The 25,054-nt window shown below is 43.3% G+C and overlaps 1 protein-coding gene across 21 annotated transcripts in view; it reads left to right on the top strand.

Annotated features, from left to right (window-relative positions):
* The window catches only part of INPP4A (inositol polyphosphate-4-phosphatase type I A), a 111,204-nt gene that overhangs the window by 29,728 nt on the left and 56,422 nt on the right, over positions 1–25,054 (top strand). Inside the window, exon 1 of one of the 21 annotated variants that reach the window (XM_038173196.2) lies at positions 3,754–3,810. The exons of 18 other annotated variants lie outside the window; for them this stretch is intronic. The gene's annotated coding sequence lies outside the window, so the exon portion shown is untranslated. Of the gene's footprint in view, positions 1–3,753; positions 3,811–14,499; positions 14,562–15,059; positions 15,110–25,054 lie in introns of those variants that run through there. 2 more of the 21 variants (XM_027446473.3, XM_027446466.3) reach the window with 2 other exon arrangements.

The following is a 25,054-nucleotide window of genomic DNA, read 5'->3' as shown; positions in this document are numbered from 1 at the left end:
ACTGAATCCTGGGGCAGGTTAAGCAGGGGGACACCAGGAGAGGTGGTAGAGTCATCCTGTTTGCCCTAGAAGGCCCCTATTGTAGAGGGCCTTCTGCTTCATCACATTGTGAGGTTTTGTATCATTTATGATTTTTGCCTGTTGAAACGTTTATGTATTCTTGAGTGTGTGCAAATTTAAGTAAAGGGCAAAGGGTGCTGCCTATACCTTGACTATATGAATGATAATCCTTTTGTTTGCCTTCAGGGGCCAACTTTCCACCTGACTAGTTCTTCATGACTGTAGTCTCTTTGCCCCCTGCTCTGGAATCGGAGCTAGTTTGGGGATGAGTATAGTTCATTTTGCCCTAGTCAAATGACATTGTGGCCTGGATTATGATGATGCGTTATTTCTGTACTGAGTTCTCCTTGTATTTTATAGGGATGTAGAAATCTGGGATTAATTCTGCTTTCAGTTTGGTGCTTCATCTGTTAAAGCAGCAGAGTACCTCCGAGTTTGCTGTGTGGGTTTAAATAAAGAATAGTGAATTGGTAAATAGGATATTTCGCATGACTGTAAAGTGACCTCCTGTGCCCAGGTAATGCAGAATTAAAAAGAAGTGGGTTCATGATCCTTAATTCAGGTTTATTTTTTAGATAAATGCTTGGTAGTGCCAGATGGCAGAGCTGCTGCGGGCAAAGGTGAATGACGGAGCATGTTGTTCTTGCCTCTGTTTCTGCAGGATATTTTCAAACCAGTAAATGTGATTTTTAAAATGCAAAACAACACAAAAGATGCTGCAGTATTCTGGACTGCACTAAACAGCCACTAATTTCAGCAAGTTTCCTGTGTGTTGTGGGTAAGATTTTAAGCCCTGGATCTGTGAAAACAAGCTGCTATAAAAGATTTCTTCTGTCTCGCTTCCGAAATAGACGCTAGCGGTGTGACTGTAAAGCCAAAGATATATTTTACCCTGTCATCAGTGTGATTTCTGTTGGGCAGGTGGGTGGGCCTCTCCTGGGGTCTTATGGAGCAACATGGCAAAATGTTGGTTGTTTCAATGCATAGAAGGACATGAAATAATCACATCATGGTGGCAGTTTCTTCTACTGTTTCAGGAAAGTCTGCAAGAAGAGAAGTTTCAAGCTCTGTGTGCTACAATAGTGGGTTTGGGCGATGAGGATCACATCCTGACTGTTGTTAGCAGTAAGTGTAGCAGCGTGGCTATGAATACGTGACATAAAAATGCACGCAGCCAAGCTGGCTAGCTGGAGGTCTTTCTGTTTTAAATTCTCTCTGACGTGATCGCCTGGGAAAAGTTTGTTAAATTATTCTCTTCCTGAGATAAGTGGATGACTTTCAGTGGCATTTTGGTAAACAGGAGGTAGTGAGTAATAGGAGGAATGTGGCCTTTGTGGTTTTGCCTACATAAGATTTCTATTGTCCCGTACCTTTGGAGGTTCAGTGGTGAGAACATGAAATCCACATCACCAACACTTCCACAGAACAGTGATTTTACACTGAAAAGTTGTGTGGAAAAGCGACTGCTGTTTCGCCAGTATGTATGCACAGAGGCAGGCTTGCAAACTGGACTACCAGAGATGGGCTTTGGAAGACAAGTGGGGAATTGGAGGAGATTTATCTTCTTGGCGGCTCTTCTGTGAAGCCCCCCCAGTTCAGCTGGGGAACAGAAGGGGGCTGGTTAAAATTGCATCCTTTATGATTGCCACCCTTTATCAGCAGCTTTTGTAACTGAATGCATGTGAGTATTACTGAGTATTACTGTCCTTTCAGCTCATATGGTCTGAGAGACACTCAGGGCCTCGGCCGCCTGAGGGCTCCTCCTCAGTGAACTTGCAAATGGCGCCCAGCAGAGCTCCTGTGGCGGGGGGTGGGCAGGAGGGCCCCGCAGCCGCTCGGGGGCTTACAGGATACTTCTGAAAACACCAAATCATTTCAGGGCACAGGGGTAGTGGGAAGGGCTGAGAGAGGCACAGAGAGCAGTAGAAAGGGGCCTTGCTTGTGCACCTGGAAGGATAGACTTCCATTTCCACAGGGAGCACTTGGCTTCAGCACCAGCCTGTCTGAGTTTCTGGCTACCTTGTGAGGGCTTTGCCTTTTCTTCGGGGATGGAAGGATTTCCTAATAGCTCAGGAAGAACAGAACATTCTTCTCTGTGCTTGTTAGGAGGATTTATGGTTCGGTTACGAGAACATCCTCCGTCTTTAATCAATGGCAAATCCAAGAATGTCAGAAGGAGCCACTGGTCAGGTTGTATTGAGGGCTAGAAACAGTTTGGCACATGCAATAATTGTCTCTTTAAACACTGGAGGTGTCTAAATACCAATTGCATGTAAAATTTAGCAAAAAGAAGAAGGGAAGGCAGCACAGTCACTTATCATTCTGAAGATCTGTTTAGCCAGTGTTATATTCAGGATCAGCAGCAGACAGGTACCCACTAGTCACTTGACTCAGTTTTCCTGAGGTGTTTGTGCCCCTTTCTGAGGTACCCAGCATAGGTGGGAAGAGTTTTTCCTTCCTAGCACCTGGCTGACATGGCACCAGCAACATTTGTGTGCTTCTAAAAAGCTTCCAAGAAAAAGAAGGCAGGTGGCAAACAGGCATTTGGGAGGGCTGTGGTAGCTGATGGGGAGTGCAATATTTTGCAGCATTTATTTTTTGAAAGTTTAACATCTCTTTCCCAACTTTTCTACATCTTGTACTTTTTTTCCCCACCATTCCTCTTTGGTTCATATTTCTGGGACCCGAGAGAACAGTGTCTTTACAGTAAATGTGACTGTAATGCAGCCTGAAATTCCCCATATCACGCTGCACATTCTGTGGCAGGAGTGCCCAATGTCCCAGTCTGCACCAGCCCTCATGTTGCATTTGGGAGTACATAAAATCTGTGTGTATGACGAGATCAGTGTGATGGATTACTCTAGAGGGAAGACTGCTCTTAATGTCATCTTCCTAGGGATTTTCATAAAACTGAACTAACTCCCTTGGAAAATTATCATTTGGTTACATTGCAGGAAGGTAATTTCCATCCATTACTACTTGAATGGTTGGCTTTACAGTGGAATGTTACTTAGCCTGAAAGCATAGCCTCTGGTGGTAAGAAAGACAGGCACACGGACATTGAGTAGCTGAGAAAAAATGTGTCTTGTTTGTTTATTTGTGTCTTACTTACAGCTTTTCTGTAGGCCCCCTTTAGGTACTGGCAGGCTGCTGTAGGGTCTCCCCACAGGCTTCTCTTCTCCAGGCTGAACAACCCCAAGTCCCTCAGCCTGTCTTTGTAGGACAGGTGCTCCAGCCCCTTCATCATCTTTGTGGCCCTCCTCTGGACTCATTCTCATACATCCATGTCCTTCTCCTGCTGGGGCCCCGGAGCTGAATGCAGCACTCCAGGTGGGGTCTCATGAGAGCAGAGAGGAAAATATTAAAAAACGAAAGAAGGGAGAGAGACTTTTAGGTACTGGACTCAATTCATATTACTGTGCAGAACATCACAAACCTGTTAAAGTTCATTCAGTGTTATCCTGGGTGTTCTTCATGTACCTCATCTCTTCTGCACAGTCACATAGTGAACAGTCGGGCTGGTCACACTTGTAATAGCAAACCAAGGCCCCTCCTTAATATTTAAAATGGAATGTGAAATACAGGATGCACTCATGTAAACCAGTTTGACCTCGAGACTGTGTTTTGTAATCTTGCTTTCCTCACATCCTGTGTTGTAGGACAGCGCTCGCTAGCTAGGCTGACTGGTGGAGGTGGCGGCTGTGTGACGACTTTGAGGAACAGGCCCGATGTCGGGGCATGCTGCAGGAGGTGCTGGCTCCATGTTTGTTTGAGCTGGGACGGTATTGGCATGTACTGTGATTTTCTTTCCATGAAAATCTAGTGCACAGTAAGTAAATGGTGACTGTGTTTCTGCCCAGCAAGGAGCTGCGACTTACTCAGGAGCACAGCCAAGCACTAGGATGCTAAGGAAAGCACTGCTGCAAGCAGGAATATAGATACAGCCATAGATGTGTGTTTTATTTCTTTCAAACTAGTGCTGAAAATAGCTGAAATTTTAGTGTTCTGAAAGCACAAGCTGCATGCATAATGCAAGCAAAGGTGATGCAATTCTGGGGAATCAGATCGAGACAGTTTCCTCTCTTTCAGTAAGGCCTCTTGATACAAATGTGATTGCATCTTGTAGAAGTCACTACTTCAGAAAGAGTTCCCATACTGATCACAGTAATCACTTTGTCAAAATGGAGAGAGCTTTTGTTCTTTAAAATCTTGAAGACTGGTATTTTGAAATGTGGAATGTGAGCTAAGACTTGAGGAAGTAATATACGGTTAGTTTGTAAAAGAATTTAAAGAATTGTGCATTTTATTTGCCACAAGGCAAAGGACAAGGACAGACAGCACAGCAGGATGGATGCACGGTGTCTTCTACCTTCTGTCTAGCTGAGGTTTGTAGCAGGGGTAGTGACCGTCTTGACCTAGAAAAAGAACATATTGCCTGAGTTTGCAGGCTGATTATTGGAAACTTGAGCCTTTAAAATGTGTTCACAGGAAATGTCTTCTGTGCTACACTGAGTCTGACAACTTGCTTTGAATGAGCATTTGTTTGCAGCTCTCCTGTCATGTGGTTCGTCTGCAGCTGCTTGGCTGCTGCAGGGGTTCCTGCTCTTCACGTTTGCTATCATAAAAAGCTAATGTAGTTGTTCCTCAGATTGATACTGTCAAAGGGATTTGGTTTAAATTGTTCCTGTTGTAAAGTGTTTTACTTTTTTTCCTGTCCAAGTATTCTAGGTCCAAGGTCCTAAAAAAAAAAAAAAAAGAGTTTGGGTGGTACCAACATGTGATTATGCTGACAGATACGAGGTGCAGAAAAATGAGGACAAGCAGCGGGAGGCAGTAACTTAGATTGGCTCAGCTCCCATGGAAATAAATGTCTGTTGGACTGAGTCAGAATAAAAGCTAGCCTCTGTCAGAGTAGCTTTGTTTTTCTCTGCTTAACTAATGGACAAAATCACTCCTCCTATCGTGGGTTGCAGGTACCCTTCAGAGATGTTGACAGCACATTTAATTAGAAAGGAAAAGGGTGAGTCATTCATTCCTCTCTGGAATGATTTAGCAGTTCTCTAGTGAGCAAGAAAGAAGGAAGGAGCATGGGGAGGGAGAGAAAGTGAAGAATTTCCAGTAGACGCGCGTGCTCCCAGTCATTTCTGTGTTTGTTTTGCATCAAACTTTCAGGATGTTTCTCTGCAGGGAATGGTATCACATGCTTCCTGCTCTGCAGCAAGCAGAGAGCAGGAATAAAAGTATGGTGGATTTAACTCAGAACTGGCATTCTTACCAGTTTGCATGGTGACTCTGGTTGCAAGTACAGGGACTGGGGGAAAAACGTCTCACTATATAGCATCTCCTTACAGTGAAGGATCTGAATGGCTTTTAAAATCTGGCAGCGAGCGTTAGGGTTTGCACTGCCGTCATCAGTAAAGTGCATACCAATTTCCATTTAGTTTTAATTAAGCAAAAAATATACTGCAGTCTTTGAAGGTTCTTTTCCTTATCATCATCATTTCTTAATGCAGGAAGCCAGAGGCAGCGCGCGCCAAGAAGAAGCTGGTGCTCTGGTGTGGCTGTAGTGCATTACCACACTCTGCTGTGGTTTTACTGCAATGGCAGGGCCGTGTAATTTAAAAAGCACTCAATGTAGGCTAAAACACAGGGATCTGAGCTTGCACCCAGTCAGAGTCATTCAGATATAAGTTAGGTTGGCCTCTTTGGGATTACTACCTGGGCATGTACCACCCGTGTTCAGTTCAGTTGTGGTGAAAGCTGGCCCTTTAGTGGTTCTGCATCCAGTGCCAATGCAGAACAGAACTGGAGTGCAATTCAAAAAGACAAGTGGTTGTGTCAAAGAGGGGAAGTCATAGGCATACTAGAAGTGCAGTTAAACCAAGTTTCTTTTAGAGTGCAAGTCAGAGAAAAGGGCATCTGCAGGAGATGACAGCATGCTACGGTATCAGTAGGTACGACATTAGTAGGTAGAAGCTGCAGTATTTTTCTAAAAATCTCTTTGACAGATTAATGATAAGACATGCCACTCCGCAACATGTGATTTCCACTGCTGCTCTGTAAAATAAGTGTGACTTCCTGATGCTAGGGAGCAAGGTATGAATGGAACTTGCCCATATAAAAACTCTTAGGTATTTACGAAGTCACATCATCTGTGTGCAGATGTGTGAACTAAACCACAGAGGTGATGGGGCTTCCCTGTGGCCACTTGAAGTAGTCATAGTATATTAATAGGATTTCTAAATGCCTCCATCATCTCTCCCACTTTCATATCTCCATTTTAAGTGAAAAGATAACGTACCATGTTTACATATTTATATTAAATTTCCTGAAGATGAATGGTGGCATAACATTTTACAGGGTTATAACGTAGCAGGTCCATTGTACCAGCTCTTCATCTTGTGACTGTGGCTGGCTGGCAGTGACTTGGCTTTGTGAGTAGCTTTTGCTGTGCCTAGGAGCCTTCACAGCGTGTGCTCTGCTTTTAGAATGGAAAAAGAAAAAAAATAGCTATACTAAATAAATGCAGTTATAAGTTATAAATAAGGATAGCAACCAGGAACTTTGTGTGCCTGCACTGAACTTACCAAAATGAAAATGATTAAAAATAGTAAATGACTTTGCCAAAAACTATTGCACATCCCATTTAACCCTGAACATGGCTGCACATAATGTCATTTGTCTCTGTCCTCACTGAGGAACTCTCTAATAGCCAGGGTAAGTAAAATGCTATCTAACTTCTGTGACTGTCAGTTCAGATGAGAACTGAACCTCAAATTTGTTCTGCCTTCACCTTGGACAATGAAAAGAGAAGAAAACTTGAGCTGCCTCGTAGGCCACTTGGTTAAATTAGCTTTCTTTGTTGATGTTACCCCAGTTCATCTAGCTGTTTTGGTGACATTGTGTTTGTCATAACTCGGTTTTCACCTCTCTAGTGCTTATCCTTGTCATGTATTTCTGGAGAGCTGACTGTAGGACATCTCAGCCTCCATTTTGTCGAGCTTAACAGTCTTATGTTTAGCTCTGGTGAGGATGTCTCTGCTATCCTCATAAGTCTTTCTCTGTACCTGTTACAAACTGAGGTGGTCAGTGTATTGCCTGCAGTAGCCAATATTCTTGATTCAATTTAATTGCTGCTTTTTGTGCAGTTCATTGCCTGGTACACCCTAACACAGTACCTACCTCTTTTGTGGGTGCACTGTCTGACACTGAGGTCTTCCTTCTTTGTTCTTCTCAACTGATAAAAATTACAGCGGAAGCTCTTCTTGTTAGTCTGAAAGCGTGTGGTTTCGTATTAGTGCTTTCTAACTTCATCTGCTTTCTTTTATTTCAGTGCTGGTGGATCTTTAATAGGTTGATTTTCCTGATGTTTATAAACAACATCCTAAACTGATGAATTGCGTCTGAACTACCACATTACAAATCTGAACACTGTTTGCTTTAGGTACGAGCCCCCCCTGAATTTAACATTTTCAGAAGTGTTTTGCTTGTTGACTGGTCAGTATATTTTCCTTTGAACTGAAGTTTTAGCTTTGTTAATCCTTCTATATATATTTATGTATCTGCCCCACTTGTATATTATACTGGAGCCCTACCTTCTCCACGTAAGAACAACCTGTTGCCTTGCCACAATTTTGTGGTGTCACAGTCAGAGGTTTCTTACATGCACTGCTGTAGCAACACGGCCAGTATTTAGGTTAAAAATCATAGTTGTTCTCATCCCAGATGGGATAGTAGTTGAGATTTTGTTTTGACCTTAAGATTAAAAAAAAAAAAAAAAGAGTTTTCCCAGGTACACAGTTAATGCCTTTGTTCTGTAGTTTGGAAATTCAGTGAGAATAGGTGGGCGAAGATGTGAAACCTAAAGATCATTTTGCCTCAGTTATGCGGTAATTAATTGTGAATAAATTATTGTTTTCCTTCTCTAAAGCTTTTGGAAATGTGAAATAATTGTACTACTGGTTCTGGCAGCCCTTGTAATAACAGGTTATCCAGCAGGCGAGCAGTGTGCTGAGAGAGGATGAGCAGTTTCCATCTTTGGAGGTTTTAAGACCCATCTGGAGAAGTTTTATGTGACCTGAGAGGTAGCAACTCCAGTGGTACCACGTTAGAGGAAGCCTGGCTGTGTGAGGATGAGGAGAGCCAGAGCATTCAGCTGGCTGCTGTCCTGGGCTGCCCTGTCACAGCCCATTTCCCATCAGGTTTATCCACACTTTGCTCTCTGGTTCACTCCCTTGTGCTGATCCCTTGCTTTTGGTGTGGCCAAGGACAGTATGTTCCCTGTCACAATGGAAGAGCTGTGAGTTTTGGAAACAAGAAATGAAAACTATTGAACCTCTCTGTGGGTGACATCTGAATTCAGTCTGGGCCTGTGGGGAGTGAAATTTGCTTGGGGACCTTCACAGAAGAGGGCAGGGGCTTGGTGCTGTTGCTGGTACGTGGAGAAATCTCTCAGGGAAGGATTTGTGGTGACCCAGCACTGATGGCAGCTGGAAGGAGCAGACAGGACAAGGTTAGCAAGAGTTAAGAAGCTGTGCTGGAAGAGCGAGACTTGCTGGGGACATGAGGCAGCTACGTTATTAAGCTTGCTATACCATGCACTGGGTCTTCATAAGGTTAATAGAAAAGTCACCTTAGCTAAATGAATATTTTCATCAATATAGTAGAAGGAAGATGAACATCACAGTCCCTAAGCGTAAAATGGTACAATAACAGTACCCAATTCTGGAATTTCTCATCCAGCTTTATTCTTAGATTCTCCTTCCTCAGAACTGACCCACAGTCCGGATTCCATTGGATGCAAATGGCAGAGGAACTAAATTATAAAGTGTTAACACTCTGCATTTTTTATGAGTTTTTAGTGATTTTTTTTTCCACTTGTTCCTATATTTGTTGTTTTCCCTGTGATGCTAGACTGTTTATTTCTATCCATTCAGTCAGAAACACCGTCCTTTTTAAGCTTCTAGGCTTTGTTTAAAAAGAACTGGGTACCCATGCCAAATTTCATCTCTGAAAGCTATGGGAAGGTAACACAACTTTAGTGATTAGTACTGTCACGTGTGGTGATCTACGGGCACTGAATGCAAAGGTTCAAAGATGAAAAAAGTTAGAAACAGGTAAAGCAAAAGGAACTTCAGCCTTAGAAAGACCGAAGTGGAAATCTGTGAGATGTAAAGTACTTCCTGCGCTGAAAGGCCCGTATTTGTAACCTATTTCTGCTGTAAGAACAAACCGGCGGTTCTTTAGGTTTCCTCCCTTGAACATCCTGAGGGTAACGGAGAGGGAAGAAGGCAGATCTGGTTTTTGTCGTCGCCGAGTATTGCTCTAGCATAGAGCAGTATCCCTTAGGCTGGGAGCTGAATCCTGTCGGGCACCTCACAAACATTTGTCAAGCATTGCCTTCTCCATGTGATGTGGGCGTGTGAGGAGACTGATGGCTGCGTTACCAGGCTGTGAGGTGAATGTGTGTCCTGGTGGGGTTCCTGTTTGCAGAAGACCCTTGTGAGGTGACCTTTTTCCCCTCTCGCTCCCAGGGATCAGCCATGGGGCTCTTCTTGCCTCCTCTGGGCCACAGCAGCTTGTGGTGGGCCTTGTGTCGGTCTCACCAGCTGCGCCTCATGTCTGGGACTTCAGGGACCGAGATAAGCGGCGGCAGGCATGCTGGTGCTGTGTGGGGCATGGCCTTTACCACAGGGCAGCCAGTCCATCAGGTCATCTGCTGGAGGCAGGAGGTTTTGCTGGCCTGGGAAAAGGAGGCCGTGAGAGGTGAAATACCAGGCTTGTGGCCATGTGGTTAATCACATGCAGGAGTTGGGAGGGAACCCTCCTCAGCCTCCTCTGGTCTCCTCAGTGTTGTTTTAAAGAGCTCAGCAAACAGCTTGGAGACAGAGGTGAACAGCTGTTACTTCTCAGAGACATTTTTTCCCTACTACTGCTGAGGGCGAACAAGCTCCTATATATCTCAGGCCGAGTCAGCAAACGCACTTTCTCATGTAGCAATTGCCTTCCTTGTGTCAGATGCGTGTCTCAATGCAGACTGAGGATTGGTTTCTGAAAAGTCCATGGAAGGGTATTGCCACGATTGTACCTGAACCTGGAATTAAAGCAAGCAGTGAAAACTGTGGACTGGGCTGTTCAACGGGGGCAGAGAGGAACGCAGTGCACAACGGGATGCTCTGGGGGCTTGTGTGTGATTTTTCCTTGTGCCATCTCAAACGGTTCAGTTAGGAATAGTTTGGGAGTCAGGCATGCACTTACAGATCTTTCTGGATCCCAAGAAGGCAGGGATGAGGTTGCCAGCAGCAAATTAGCATTGCCAGAGCCTGGAGCTAGCTTTACTGAGACTTAAAAGGAATTGCAGTAATACTCGTCATTCATGCCATCTTTCTTTCTTCTGTTAGTCATTGTCTCCATTGGAAAAGATATGCCTGGGGCAATCCTGCATCTCCATCCAGTTCAGTGGGCTTCTTACTGAAGAAATTAAAAAAGAATTTTTTATTCTTCCCCAAGACAGCCATGCCTTCTCCCCCGTGGGGTCTGTCTCCACACTCTCAAAGAAATCCATAACAATAGAGGAAAAAAACAGCATTTAGGGCTGCCCTGCAGGGACAGCGTATCATCCTAATTAAGTGTTTCTCAAAAACGGCCCTGGCTGTGCAATCAGCTCCATATAGACAGATCCCACTACTCATTTGAAGCTTTGTGTTAAGTTGGTTCTGAAGAGGAAACATGAAAGAAAGAGAAGAGAGTGCCACCCACTTCTGTTTGCCTGCTTGCTTGATGTTTTGGTGCATGTTTTCTCTCAGCTAATTTGGATTCGGTGGTTTCTTCATTAAGAGTCAAGCGCAGCGTTGTATGCATCAAGCTCCACATAACTTTTTTGGTTGTGCCTCCTTAACGTGTGCGTAGCACATAAAGCTTCTTGGTGACTGTTACTCTTAGTTTTTAATGCAAGCTTACTATCTGTTTTTGTTACGTTTTCTTTTTTTTTAATGAAACCCAGCATTCATTAGTTTGTTCCTTCCCCTCTCACTTTTCCCTTCTTACCGGTTTGGTAAAGTATATTAAAATGCAGAGCAGGCCACGTGTGAGTGCATGGCTGTGTTAAATACGCAGCAATTGTGTTTCGTAGACCATCATGTTCATTGCCCTCTTGTTAGTGTGGGATCAATTGCATATGCCATGGCTGATTAGTGTGTATAATTGCAGTGACTACGTGTGCAGCGAGTGCGTAATGTGAGGCACTTGGCCTTTTGATAATGTTCTACATTACATTAAGTGTTTTTCTATCTGACTCTGCTGATTCTAGCCTGAAGAATTAAGCATGACACCAGCAATGCAGACAGAGACAAAGGGCTGAGTCTGACTAACACACCAAACGAAGGCGTAATCAGATTGAGTAGAGCCTGAACGCACGGAGACAGACCGACAGAAGGGTTAGAGGACAGGATGAGACTGAGCTAATGAGAACATCTGTAGCGGGCAGAGACTTAGGGAGAAGAAAGAAGCAGAATTTCAAATGTTTTAAGCATCTGGAGAATACAATCATCTGTGGAGTATTTGTTTCTTCACTGCGATGACTTCTATGTCTTTTTACAAGTATTTAACCTACATTAGGTTCCATACAAGCACAAAATAAATGAAGGGTTTTCTGGAATTAAATGCCGCTGTTACATCAAGGCATTAGGAGTGTTTGAAACATTATCCTGTCCTAGTTTACATTTGATTCAATAACATACTAATTTTACCCCTGCGCTTGCATTTTAATTATAAAGCTATTACAGTGTTTAAATTACAATTTTTCCAGTACCTAGTTGTTAATAATTTCAGCATTATCCTTGGGAGATACATAGCTGAACTACCACAGAATCATCATTGTGAGCATTTCAGGAAGGATGGTGTCACTAAAACATGCTGAGAGGGTAGCATTTAATCCAAAGCATCTAACCCAACCCACAAAATCAGCTCCCTGCCATGCTGCTTTCGTTCTTGGGAACTTCATCTGTGGATCATTTTCTGTTTCATTTGCAGAGTTTGCCTGCAGTGGTATTTTCCATATAGCTAGGAAGGTAAGATTGGAAGTGGCCATGTGGGTCCTCAAGTCTAGACCTCCGTACATCAAAAGCAGCCCCTGGTGAAGTCAGGAGCAGTTGCCAGTGATCCAGGGCTCTCAGGAAGATGGGTCAGTCTTAAAATCTACATCAGGAGAAATCTTTGATGGCGATAAGAAAGTGCTAAAAGAACAGGAAGTTTCTTATAGGAAAAAAAAAAAAAGGTTCTTCCATGCTATTGAACTATTTTCTTGAACTGTGTGATATATTTATCCCTTTAAAAAACTTTTAAATTTTATTAGGAAAATCATGGCTCAGCACAAAAACCTCTCCAGATCTACAGTGCTTGAAAGAGACCCAACGAATCAGAAAGTCTACACGAACATGTTTAACAGTTGGTGAACGTAAGGAATTGTCCTGAACGGTGAGAGTTTGAGGTACTGTGCACCTCTTACAGATGTTGTGCAACACAGATCCCAGACACATCTCACAGATCGGCAGTGGGGTTTCACACAGCAAGTCAAAAAAGGGCCATAGCTATATCTTGCTGTGTATCTTCTCACCTGGGGGTCTCAGGAGATTTCCAGAAGTCTTGAAACCAGTATACGTAACTTCTCGTAATCTCAGAAGAAGCATACAGTTTTTGAATCTTGTATGTTTTAAAAGCAATCACTTTCACTCTGTCAGAGTGGCTTGTTAAGTTGCCATGCAATTAGGAACTTCTTACAAGAACCTTTTTTACTGTGTAATTAAAATATAGATCAGCTAAGATTTTTTAAAAGGATTTTTGTAACCTGATACTATTGACTATAATATAACCCTCTAAGGAAATGGAAAATATGATTTAGGCAACTTTAGAGTTGTTAATTTGACCTTAAAAACCTTACCAAAAATTTGAAGGAATGAATAATTAAAGACACAAGAGGTGGATAGAAGAGGATAAAATATAATCTATTTTACTAAGACAGGTCATGTCAGACTGACCTAATATCTTTTTTTGAGTAAGAAATTAGGCTTTCTAGAAAAAGAAAGCTGTGCTAGATCTGGTCTCTCTGGATCCTACTGAGGCATTTAATATCGGGTGGCTTCAAAGTTACTGTTTAAGGTGGAGGAAGGTTAGTGGAGTGCTCAAGCAGAGAAATGGCACAAGGGGAGACAACAGGAGGTGGATATTTAAGATGAATTAGTTATGAAGTTAGTTGACTTTTTTTTGGAGTTGTAATGTATTGAAAGCAGGCTGTTGAAACTTGCTGGTGAGAGGAGGACATTAATTCATTCACAGGGCACTGTCTTAGGTGAAGTGGCTGTATAGGAACAATACCCACACAATTAGATAGCCCAAAAGGGGGGAATTTAACACAGCAAAGTGTCAGGCCTCACACTGGCAGGAATTCACTTAACCTTGGTGTCAAAATTAGCAGGCTAACCTCTTATATAATCAGTGGAAAGAGGCAGATTTTTAATTAGGCACCCAGCTCCTGCCTTTTTCTCTTAACTTAACAGAGCTTAGGCACCCGGGTGGCATCTGTGTAGAAGGCCTGAAATCGGGTGGTGCTACAGCTTCGGTTTAGGACGTAAGGCAGGACCTTTATCCATGATCGGGAAGTTCAGCAGCTGAAGACGTTGAAGGAGAAAGGCCTGTGTGAGGGTAAGTGGGTTCAGGTTGTATCTGGCCCATCAATCTGACACCGTCATGAAAACCACAGATGGGACCCAGGAAAGTGTCAGGAGTATTTCCACTGAGCTGGTGCTTAGTAAGTGAGCAACACTCATTGCAGCATCCCAGAAACCTCAGCTCACAGCGTGGCAGATGCGGAGAAGGGCTACGGGGATGATCAAAGGCACGATGGTACACGAGGAGGCTGGATATGTCAGGGAGGCTGGCAAAACGTGGCTTTTAATTGCTGCAGCGATGTAGCTGGAGTAATAGGGAGCTTGGGAATGCGGCTGATAGCAGCGAGGTGAGAACTGACAGCAGGATGTCGTAGCCCACCAGAGGACTAATGACAGCCTGCAAGTAACAGCAGGGTATGGCAGGGAGACAGCGGCACAAACTGAGGTGTCCAACTGCATTGCCCTGCAGTTTCCCTGTAGTACACAGGGGAATCTGTGATAACTGGGCCTGAAGTGAATTTGTAGGGCTGAACAAAGGCGTGTAAGGTTAGTCCATGATAAAGATGCATTTAGAGGCTGATAGTTGGGCAGCAACTCACGGCCAGCGGAAGAAAAGCTTGCTCGATGTGAAAACTGTGGTGGAGGATCCGTGATGTGCCCGCGGTGACAAGTGACGGGTGCGATACTTCCCGGCAGTGACAGCCCTGCCCCAGATACCTTCCTAGCTTGACAAATGCTTAAACTTGCAGCTGGCTGCTGGCGAGGGACTGCTCGTTGTGTAGATGCCAGTTCGTCTCAGCACCAGGCTCAAAACAGAGCTGAATTCGTGGAGTAAGGGTGAGTAACCTGCTTGCTGCTGTTCTTGTTTTATGTGCTGTTATCTGCAATAAGGACATTGATCAGGTCATTCTTTAAGAGAATGATCCATAAAACAGCAGGAGCACAGGGCCACAGCAAGAAGCCTTTTAAATGGCTTTTAAGTGGTGCCTACTTCTGGCACCACTGTGTTTAGCTCTCCAGTTACTTGTTTATTAATAAGTGCTTAGCTTGTGTTTTTGAGGTTTTTAAGTGCCTAGCAGAATAGCAGCAGAGAATAGTGCAACTTCTCTTATTTTTTTTTTCCTGCTTCCTAATTAATGATTACATAGTGGTACTAAGTAGTTATTGTTCCGTGGTAAAAACAATTGTGTGATGATCTCACAGGCCTTACTTGGGAAATTGCCACAGTAAAGAAAAAAAAAAAAAACAAAAACAACACACTGTTTATGGACTGAATTGTTAATAGTTTGGAAGGGGAGTGCTCTGCTGGAAACACAGAGCTTTGAGTGACGATCCAAGAGGGTGGATGGCAGGGGGGAGGACTGAGGAGGCAGACATGAAAATGTGTGAGTGCTTTTTCAGAGTTTCTGTTTTATTTATTAGAGCCGTGGTCTATTTCCTTAGATTTAGAATCTGTGTCCCAGTTTGGGTTTGGCCTTTTTTTTTTTTTTTTTTTTTTTTTCTGTATTCTGGGTTTTATTTAGCTCTAAGTGAAGCTTCGCTGGCTGGTAAACATCTCAGAGTTTTAATTTGAAATTCTGTCTAAGCATTTTCCCGAGAGCTGACGCTCGAGAGAATCTCAGAGTGGCATGGCTGTTGCTTATAGGATTCCCAGAAAAACTGGAAGAGCATCAGTTGAAGAGGTTTCTGGTTTAAGTTTCAGGGAAAAAGGCATCTCACGTTCCTGTTGAAGAGAGAAATGGAGGAATTTGCAGTAAACCATTTTTTTGTTGAGTTAAACAGAGCCTGTATGAGCTGTATCTGTGCTAAGCTGTAGGCAGTACAAAAGAGAAGGTAGCTCCAACTCGGTTGGAGCTTTCTGTCCTGGTATTTTTAACAGCATGTTTTCTGTTTGGAGAGACTGGATGCTACAAAAACTAAAAATAAAATGTGCCAAAGTATTTTGGGGGTTTGTAGGCAAGCGTGACAGGCAGAGAATGTCAATTTCTTCTTCAAATGTGTTTATGCTAATTTGGCTTTGAAATGAAAATATATCCATTTGGGAATAATTACGTTCAAGATTGTTCTGTAATTTCCATATTAAAAAAATCGTAAGGCAACTCCTGCTAGATTTTAACCCCAGAAATGCCTAGAGCACGCAGATGAGATGGTCTAAAAGATGGGTTGTGGCTCAGGCCTCCATGAGAGCATAGTCATCTTTGAATGAATTTCAAAAATAATTGTACTTTCTTGTTGACTTCTTGCCCAGGTTAACACAAGCAAACAAAGACAAAGAATAAGAAAGCACTGCTCAGCTGTTAACACCGAGCTATTTTCAGTGGAACATTTGAACATCGATCTCGTGCTTCTGAAAGGAGGCGTTTTCACCGTGACTGTACACGTTCACTTCGGTGACTTTCCTTTAGTCAGATCTGCTGTGATTTTGATATGGTGATTTTGGGAACTGTCCCAGGCAGCTGCCAAGTAGAATATTTGTGTGGAGAGACACCGGTTTGGGTGGAGAAAGCTGCAGCTGTGTAAACCTGTAGGTTTGGTAGAAAATCCTGTAAATATCTTGATAACGGGGCGTCCACCACTTCAATTGGGAGCTTTTCTTCAGAAATGTAGAAATCTCCATCTTGAGGTGTTTTTCTTGTCTTTCAGCTGACACTCTCACATTCATTAATGCCATCCCACAAGGTGACACAGGCTCCATTTAATAGATGTGCATGTTGATACAGCTACCTTAGTCTTCAGTGAAGGTGATGAGCATTAAATGAACAGACTCTGGCTTTAGAAGCTAAACCTGTTTGAGCCAGGGCACCAGCACTGATTTTTATGGGTGGTGGGAGGGAAAGCAGCCACTCTGAGACGCCTTCTTTTTGGTGGTCTTCACTGTGCATTAAGATGTGGAGTAAAGATATTGTTATCAGGGGGAATTTCTAGCTAAACTTTGAAATCTATGTGCTATAACAGGAAGAAAACCCTTTTCTGTTTTGAATTGATATATGTGACAGACCAGCTTTGTTTTGTACGGTGCCTGTTGGTGCGCTTTATCCACAGACGAACAATGGGTTACGTGTGTTAACCCATTGGCACTGCTGGGTTAAGTGATAAAGTCAAATAACATCACCACCCAGCCTTGTATATCTTTGAGAGAGAAAGTAGGAATAGAAGAGCTTTCAGGTAGTATTTGTGTGGAAGGAGGAAAAATGGAAAACAAAACTTCTCAGGGGACTGTTTTTTCAAGAAGGCACTGTTGGGAGCAGTGGTTGTGGATCCCTGTGGGTAAAGCAGCCACACAGAGCTTTAGGAATGAGTGAGCTCAAGTGATCGTATTTTGTCATACAAGTGTATTGGTATTTACCTGTTTTTTTTGAGAAATGGACTTGGTGGTATTCCAGATTATCTGTAATCGAGAGCTTGGATATCTTGTTCAGCAGTGAAGGGAAGAGACAACACACAAAAAAATGCTGACGATTTTTCCTCAAGACTTAACGTAAAAGCAGCTTGTAATTTCCTCAGTGGGTCTTGTTTAAAAACTGTGCTTTTTCTCTTCCCAGAAGCACCAGTAAGTACCAGTAAGTACTTGGCATCCAATACAAGTCATCTTTTATTAGAGTAGACAAAATAAGTGCACTAAATAGGAGCATCACAGACTAGTCTATGACCAGCTGCATCCATCACCAGTGAGATGACACTGGCATATTGTAACTTAACGTTTTAGCTTTGCAATCATATAGCCCAAAAAGCATAAGATGTCTTCTGTCCTGAGGTCACTTTCCATACTCGTGATCAAAAAAGGAAAATCTGAATGTGAGAGCTGAAAAGACTGTGGTTTGTGAAGGTGCCTGAAAAACACACACAGCAATTGCCACATGGTCACAGCTGTCCAAGAACCAGAAAAAAAATCGTAGGTATTAAACTATGGACTCCTGCAGTCTGATTTGTAATCTTGGCAGCATAAAGAGTCCTTTTCTAATATTGCAGATTAGATTGGGAAAATCCATGTAGATAAGGCTGTGCAAACTTTATTGTTACTTATGCGGGAGTGACTTGTGGGTGTTACTGGGGAGGAAAATAGAAGATGCTTTACGTTGGTTGTCTTGGTGCCACCATTGCCCACTCCCAGATAGAAAAGGCAAACAGTCCTTAAAGGCAAACAGTCCTTAAAATCTGGGACTTTGTTATCACAGAGCTATCCCTCCTGTACTTAGCCACAGGGCTTTTCAGAGTGGAAGAGTTAACGAAGAGCTGACATTTGTTGAATGCACACTGATACCAATGTTTCTGCATCACCCATGAGTAGCCTGAAATTTCACAGGGGTTTGGTACAGTTGCAGCTTCAGTATTAAACGACCTGCTGGGCACAGGTCTCACGGATTTCAGCCAGAGGTGCCTGGCTTCCCTTGCTGTAGGTTAACGCCAGACTCTGATTTTTCTTTAACTCACTTACATTGTTGTTAATGAATTGCTTGTTTGCTTTTTGTAAGTGCATACCTCACAAAGAACTATTTGCCATATAGGATTTCAGTTACAGTTTGGTTTTATTTTCTTTGTTGAAAAAGGTGACTTTTTTTTTCTCGGTTGGATAAAGAGGTATTATTAGGCTTCCACTTTTCAGTACTGGAAAATGCCCAGAAAGGCTTGTGCTCACACTTTCTGAATACAAATTGTCTTCTAGAGTAAGACCAAACATGGAAAAATGTAGAAAGTTAGGTGAATAATTTGTGTAGTCCTGAGCAGATGGAAACAATGTAAAATGAAAAAAAAAAATTAGTCTTGACAATCACAGCTGGCTTGGTTCTTATAATGTTTAAGTCAGTGGTTTTACATTGTCCATCAACTATGCAAACAAGCTTATAAAAAGTGACTAAGGAAAGCAAGCCTACAATCAGTAGCTTTAAATTATCTGATGCTGAAATGTTCTTCCACTGGAAAAAATTCAGGGAATTTTCAAATCAAAATAGATTGAAAGCTGTTGATAGAAGAATTCAGTAAATCTGATTTCATTTTGTCATAGTACTAGTTTGCTTCCCTTCTCATAGAAGCTAACCTTTTATTTAGATTTTTTTTTGGTGTTTAAAACAGCCTGTTGTTCTCCAATTTTTATTTATTTATTTTAAGTCAGGCAATAACAGAGTTAAAAAGTTGTAGTTTGATGACATTTGCTGTCTTAAAAATATTTGACAAAGACATGTTATAATTCACAGTGATTCCACTGCAAGTGAGCAATCATTTTTTGTTATTAGTGGGAGCAAATAGATGGTGCTTGGAGCATAAATCCCAGCGATCACAAACTATCCTGACAGTGTTATTTCCCCCCTCTCTCTCTCTCTCATTCTTGCATTGTTAGTCCATAAGGACACTCTAAATGAAGCTACAGAGATGAGATCTGCAGGACTTAAAAAGCTGGAGACTTAGTAAAATCAGTGCTCCCAGCTGCTTAAAGATTTCTCTCCAAAAATACAGGATGACAGGAGCATCTGCTGGTGCAGGTAAATGGTGAAGAGTGACATTAAATTCTACATCTGTGCTGCTACAATAAAATCTCTTTTTATGGGCAAAGATGAAACACTTCATATCTAATGCCAAGAAGCTGTTGTTGTTGATATAAATAAAATCTTTGTAGTCTAATTCAGGAATCATTCTTTGTCCAGATTCAATAATTACAGGAAAAGCAATACCTAATGCAATTAAAACGCTTGGACATGCGCAGTACCTACCTCTTTTTCCTGCTGTAATGCTCACGCTTCCCCTACTCCTCTGGATCCTAAGGTTGGTAGTGTTGTTTTGGTGGTGGGGATGGGGGTGTTTCAGCAAGCTGTCAGTATCTGAAGTCCTTCACTGGAAGGAAAATGATGTTTGTGTTGATGGTTTCTTCTTCTTCACTGTGGGATCCACCTGGGATCATTTTTCATGTTTACTAACAAGCTTTTAAGCTTGACTCCTTCTCCACTGGTCTGCAGTAACACGTTACATCCGAATTTGGTATGCGGGTTACCTTTCACACACTAGATACTTTTTCTTTCTTCTGTTTATGACCCCTAAAAGCAGTTTTGGCCATCCCCAAGTCGGTGTTTCTTCAGGTGACCATGGGTGAGCCATCTATAGACACAGTGCCTCCAGTGTCTGTAGTCTGTTCCCAACCTCTTGTTCTCCTCCCTGCTGCATCCTCCATCTCTGCTCCTCAGGACCTCCCGTTACCGTACCAGGCCTGTATTTTTCTACGCTGCATCATTGTTTTGGAGCTCTAAAATCATGACGGTACCACACAAAGATAAACAGAAGTAAAAACAATTAGTCACAGGCAATCTGGGCCATCAGGAAAAATGTCGTTAGAGCTGAACTGAGATAAAACCAAGCTGCAGGCAGGTCAAGAAAAGTTCAGACAAAGCAAGCTGGGGAAGCCACAGTCCTCCAGCCTTGCAACCCCTGCGAAGCATAGGGCCAGTCACTGGTGCTGACTACTGCAGGGTTTTAGGATCATGGTGCTGCCAAGTGCAGGGCAACACTGAGCTGTTGCCCTACCAGTAAATGTGGTAGTAGTTTGGGGCACTCTCTCCTGGGGTGCTCGTCACCCCAGGCTGGGAGGTGCCTCACAAGATCCCAGCCCTGCCCATTGTATTGTTTGCCTCAGTCTCTGTCACTGCCCGCTCTCAGAGGGGGCCGCAGCCTTCATTAACCTTTTGCTCTGACCCAATTTTCATATTCAGCTCTTGGTCCTGCTCTTGTGCCAGAGAGTAGTGCCTCTAGTCTCTTAGTTTAACCCATTGCTGAAAGTGGTTTTGATTAGGTGGCAGACTGTGATCCAGTAGAGCCAAAATGCAGATACCCGCTCTCAGCTAGGCCGGAGGAGCGAGGCAGGAAGCTGTGGGCAGAAACACCATCCCTGCTGCCTTGCCGTGGAGATTTGACTGCTGGGGTTGGCAGCTTGCATATGAATTCCTGAGAAGGTGTGGTGGGAGGAAGGCAGGGATACTGAGGCACCCGGAGGGAGCAGGAGAAGCCGGCGTCACTGCTGCTAGCCTTCAGCATTAAACAACAACAAAAAAAGAGTCAAATACGTCAGTGGTGAGAGTGACTTATTCATGAACTTTAAGAAAAGTAAATAATTCGGGATGTATCCTTTGCATTTCCAGGCTTTTCTGCATCCGTGAGAAATGTGCTTTAGAAGAAGTGAGATTCTGATAAACTTGGCCTGTAGTTAACACACCACTTTTATAAGGAATGCTAGCGCTTGGAGAATTGACAAAACCATGACATTTAAGCTCATATTTTTGAGTACTGAGTGCTGCAAGGAACTCGGCACTAATATTTGCCCTTTGTCCTTGCATAGCGTTTGTATCTTTTGTGGTTGTTGCTAGCATCCCTGCCACAGTTGTTATTTTTTCAAACAAACTTTTGTAGCCCTCCAAATTACGTCAGTTCTGAAGACTGATCAGCAGCAATTGCAGAAAATAAGCCAGATTGAGGGCACAAACATTTGATTTTTTTTATTTTTTTTTTAAATGGACTCTGGAAATGCAAAGTCTATGGCCATAGCCTGTAGGAGGCTTAAGTTTTCTCTGAATTTCAGACTGAAATTTTTGTTACGTTTGGTCTCTTAGTGGATTGGAGTGAAAGTATTGTTATAGTAGGACAAAAAATGTTGCACAACACATACTGCAGCTGCACAAATCCTTGCTACCACTTGTTGGACAGACTGCTTTCATCTGTACTGTATTGGGGTGAGGAGACATGAACCCACGAAGTACCCACAACAGTTTTATTTGTCCACGAGTGTTTCTGTGCTTGTTTATTTTACACATTAAACTGGTCAGAGTAGTAGCAATGCTTCCAATTACTCTTTTCAAACTTTGTCTTTTCTGTCTTAGAATTAGCATCACAATGTCCCCTGCAAGATACTCATTTTTTGCAACAGCTCATCACACCTCAAGAGAGAACACAGTATTTCGCTAAGGTTGATATTCAAAGCTAAAAAACCTCATGCAAATTTTCACTAGCTGGGGACTATTGTTGAAATATGATATTCTACTAGAAAGCTGCTGATCTTACATCGGAGAAGTATTTGTAGTCAAATATGTAGAAATCTTTCAGTGATATTTGGGCTGATTTCTTTAAGGTTACTTCAAGGAGACACAAGCCACGTGTGGTCTAATTTTTTGTAGGTCACATACTTTAATCTAGTTTGTGTTACTCATTTAGGCCTTTTTAATTAATCAAATAAGGTAGGTGTATTCCAAATATTTTTCCAGTATGTTTTAAAAACTGCCCATGTCTGTCAATATGTGTAATCTTCTCCACAGAGTTGTTTTTCAGTAGCTCTGCTGGAAGTTAAGAACCCCTTCAGTAAATGATGGCCAGGTCCTGGTGGCAGCAGTTCAGTTCGTACTTGCTAGGGACATCGATTTTTGCAAATGTGGTGAAACGTACTTTCTCTTAAAATCTGAGTGTTAAAAATATATAGGCAAATACGTTGGTCAGCAAATTTGTGTTACTGATTTCTATGAACTGTTTCAGTGGGCCTTGCTTATATCTTCCTATTTCTGTTTTCTTACCTTTCTAACTTGCAGTCTTTCTATCCGCTGCTGGCAATTCCTACCAACACAGTTGCTAAAATGAAACTACTGCTGTTGAAGTGTAGGAAGGTTTGTTGCTCTGATGTTAGTCATAACATGTTATTTTATTTCTATTTTGACTTTTTTGAAAATCCTCATCATGTCTTTGCTTGTGACCTGGAATGGGCAAGCGGTGACATTCTGCGACTTCTGAAAAGCTGCTTCTTAATGTGGCCAGGGTTTGATGGAAAACAAAATCGTGGCTTCCTTTTCTGAAAGAGAGGTGCCTGCAGCTGTTCCTTGCCTATCTAGCAGAAAGTAGGTGGACAAACTACTGCGTCTCAGCCCCTGTCGCCTCCTGTCCCACTTCCCCTTCACGCTGTTCTTCATGAGAAAGCAGCTGCTGTAAGGGCGCTGTGCAGGGCCGGGAGGACGGGTGGGCGGTGGGGTGGGTGCAGGTATGTGGGAGGGAGGCACAGGGTGCAGGGGGCAGCTGGGGTAGCACATCTGCATCGTCAGCCCCAGAGCACACCCACTGCATTGGGCACCACAAGTGGAGGATAACACGGTCCCCTCACTTGCCCTGTTATTTCAGTGCCTGTCTTGTGGCATGGCCGACAAATGATGAGCTCTGTGTTTTGCCCCAGTAGTCCCAAGCCCTACCACTTCTCGAGAAACAGCTCAGCTCTCCATCTTTCTTCAGACCTACCAGCTCTCCTCTCTTCTGGCTGTTATCTCCTCATTTCAGAGCTGCCCAGAGAAGCTGTGGGTGCCCCATCCCTGGGGGTGCTCAAGACCAGGCTGGATGGGGCCTTGGGCAACCTGGGCTGGTGGGAGGTGTCCCTGCCTATGGCAGGGAGTTGGAACAAGGTGATCTTTAAGGTCCCTTCCAACCCAAACCTTTCTGTGATCCTGTGACATACCGGTAGCTTCTGGTTCCTTTCTGGAGGCCCTAAAGGCTGTAGCTCAGCCAGGGCCAGCGGAGTACGATAGGGCTCTCTTTATTTTCACTTATGCTTTGTCTCTGTTTTTTTCATGGAAAGGACTATGGCCGGTAGAACTACTGTGCCCTTTCCATGTCATTTCACCCTATAGCAGTTCCATGCTGTGCTTGGATTTCCCCTCAGAGCACAGCTTTCCTCAGCTCTACAGAGCAGCAACTGAGGCAGATGTGCTGGCTGCCTTCTCCACAGTGCCTCCTCACAACTTGGACAAGAAGGCAAACCAGATCTTGGGGGTCTCTGGCCCAGCTCCAAGGAATCCTGACAGGATTTTCTGGATGAATTTGGTCTCTGACAGTGCCAACAAGCCAGGGTCTCTGCATGCTGTCTAAATAGATTTTTCGAGGAAAATATGTTTAGAAACTGGCAAGACATCTCACAGGATCACCTTACTGTTAACCCATGGGGTAGGACTGGTGTGAAAAAGGATTCCTTTGGCCATGCCAGCTGTCCCGGCGAGGTGTTGAAATGAGAACAGTGGTGGGAAGCGTGGACTGTTGTTGGGGTGTGTGGAGCTGGGTGCTTCACACTTCAAACCAGCAGCATCCCACTGCTTGGGAAGGAGGGGCTGGTTACGTGACTGCAGAAGTGAGTCAAGGGAAGAGCATCTTGGCCCTCTCCCCCACTGATTTGGAGAGATCGGAGTAAATAAACAAATCATGTTGTGTATTAAGAAGAACAAATGAAAGCAGCACAAAGGAAACAGGTATCTGGAATCAAACAAGAATTATTTTGTTAGAAAAGACATAAAAAAATCCTCGCCAGTAGGCACAGACTAGGTGTGCACAATATAAGAAAAAAGATGTATCAGAAGTACAAACACGAGCCCCAATTTAGAATACAAACCAAATGCTGATGGAGAAATATGCATCGACAGATCTGTGTGTCAGTCGCAGCAGTTTTGCTATGCTGCATCACTCCTGGTAATAACCTTTGTGCAATATTACTCCCACCCTAGCATTTATTTCAGATTTTCTAAATACACGACATGTTTCATTTCCTGAGTCCATTAATTATGTCTTATTGAAAGCCACATATGTTAGAGAAATAACTTGTACATTTTCTGGCTTGCCCTCTGCTGCTGTTTTGTATTTTTAATTTATATAAACTTTTCAAATGGTAAGCGTAGGAAGCAGAGCATGTCAGAGGAATGCCACATGAAAATGAAAAGTGCCTGGGAGATGTTCTGGTGTGCTTGTGACCTAATGGAGCATTTTTTTCCATATGGGAAAATCCAGGGTCAAGAAAGTAAACTCCTGCTTAGTCCGTGACCCCGGAGCACAGTCGAAGCTGAACACGACCCAGTGGTTTCCGAGCAGAATGTGAGATGTGACCCAGGCACACAGAGGACAGCGCTCACAGTAGCTCGCCAGTGATTCCCGGGTTGTTTTGACCAGAATAAACTGCCTTGAAGTAGTGCTGCATTGGTCTGTGAAGTGGATAAGTATTGCAGGCAGACAGTTCAGATAGTTCCTGGGACTTTTTGTTGTAATCAGACTTTGAGCAGAACTTCCCACGGCACATGCAGTTCGCGTGCTTCTATTCCTGTGTGTTTTCTGTGGTCCCCACAGCCTCTCACTGCCTGTGTGATGGGGAATATTTCATTGCCACCCATTGTGTCAGAGAAGAGAGCCTGCCATCTGTAATCAACAGCTGTAATGAACGCTGCAGTGAATATAGAAGTGTACCAGATACCAGACCGTATCTGGTTCATCTCCAGGTCATAAACTGCTGGTTTTTTTGCTTGTTTTATCCCCGTTCTTCCCCTCTTCCCCCACCCCTTTCCTGC

Source organism: Anas platyrhynchos, chromosome 1 (genome assembly GCF_047663525.1).
Source record: "Anas platyrhynchos isolate ZD024472 breed Pekin duck chromosome 1, IASCAAS_PekinDuck_T2T, whole genome shotgun sequence".
NCBI classification, from domain to species: Eukaryota; Metazoa; Chordata; class Aves; order Anseriformes; family Anatidae; genus Anas; species Anas platyrhynchos.
This window is presented reverse-complemented; position numbering and strand designations above follow the sequence as displayed.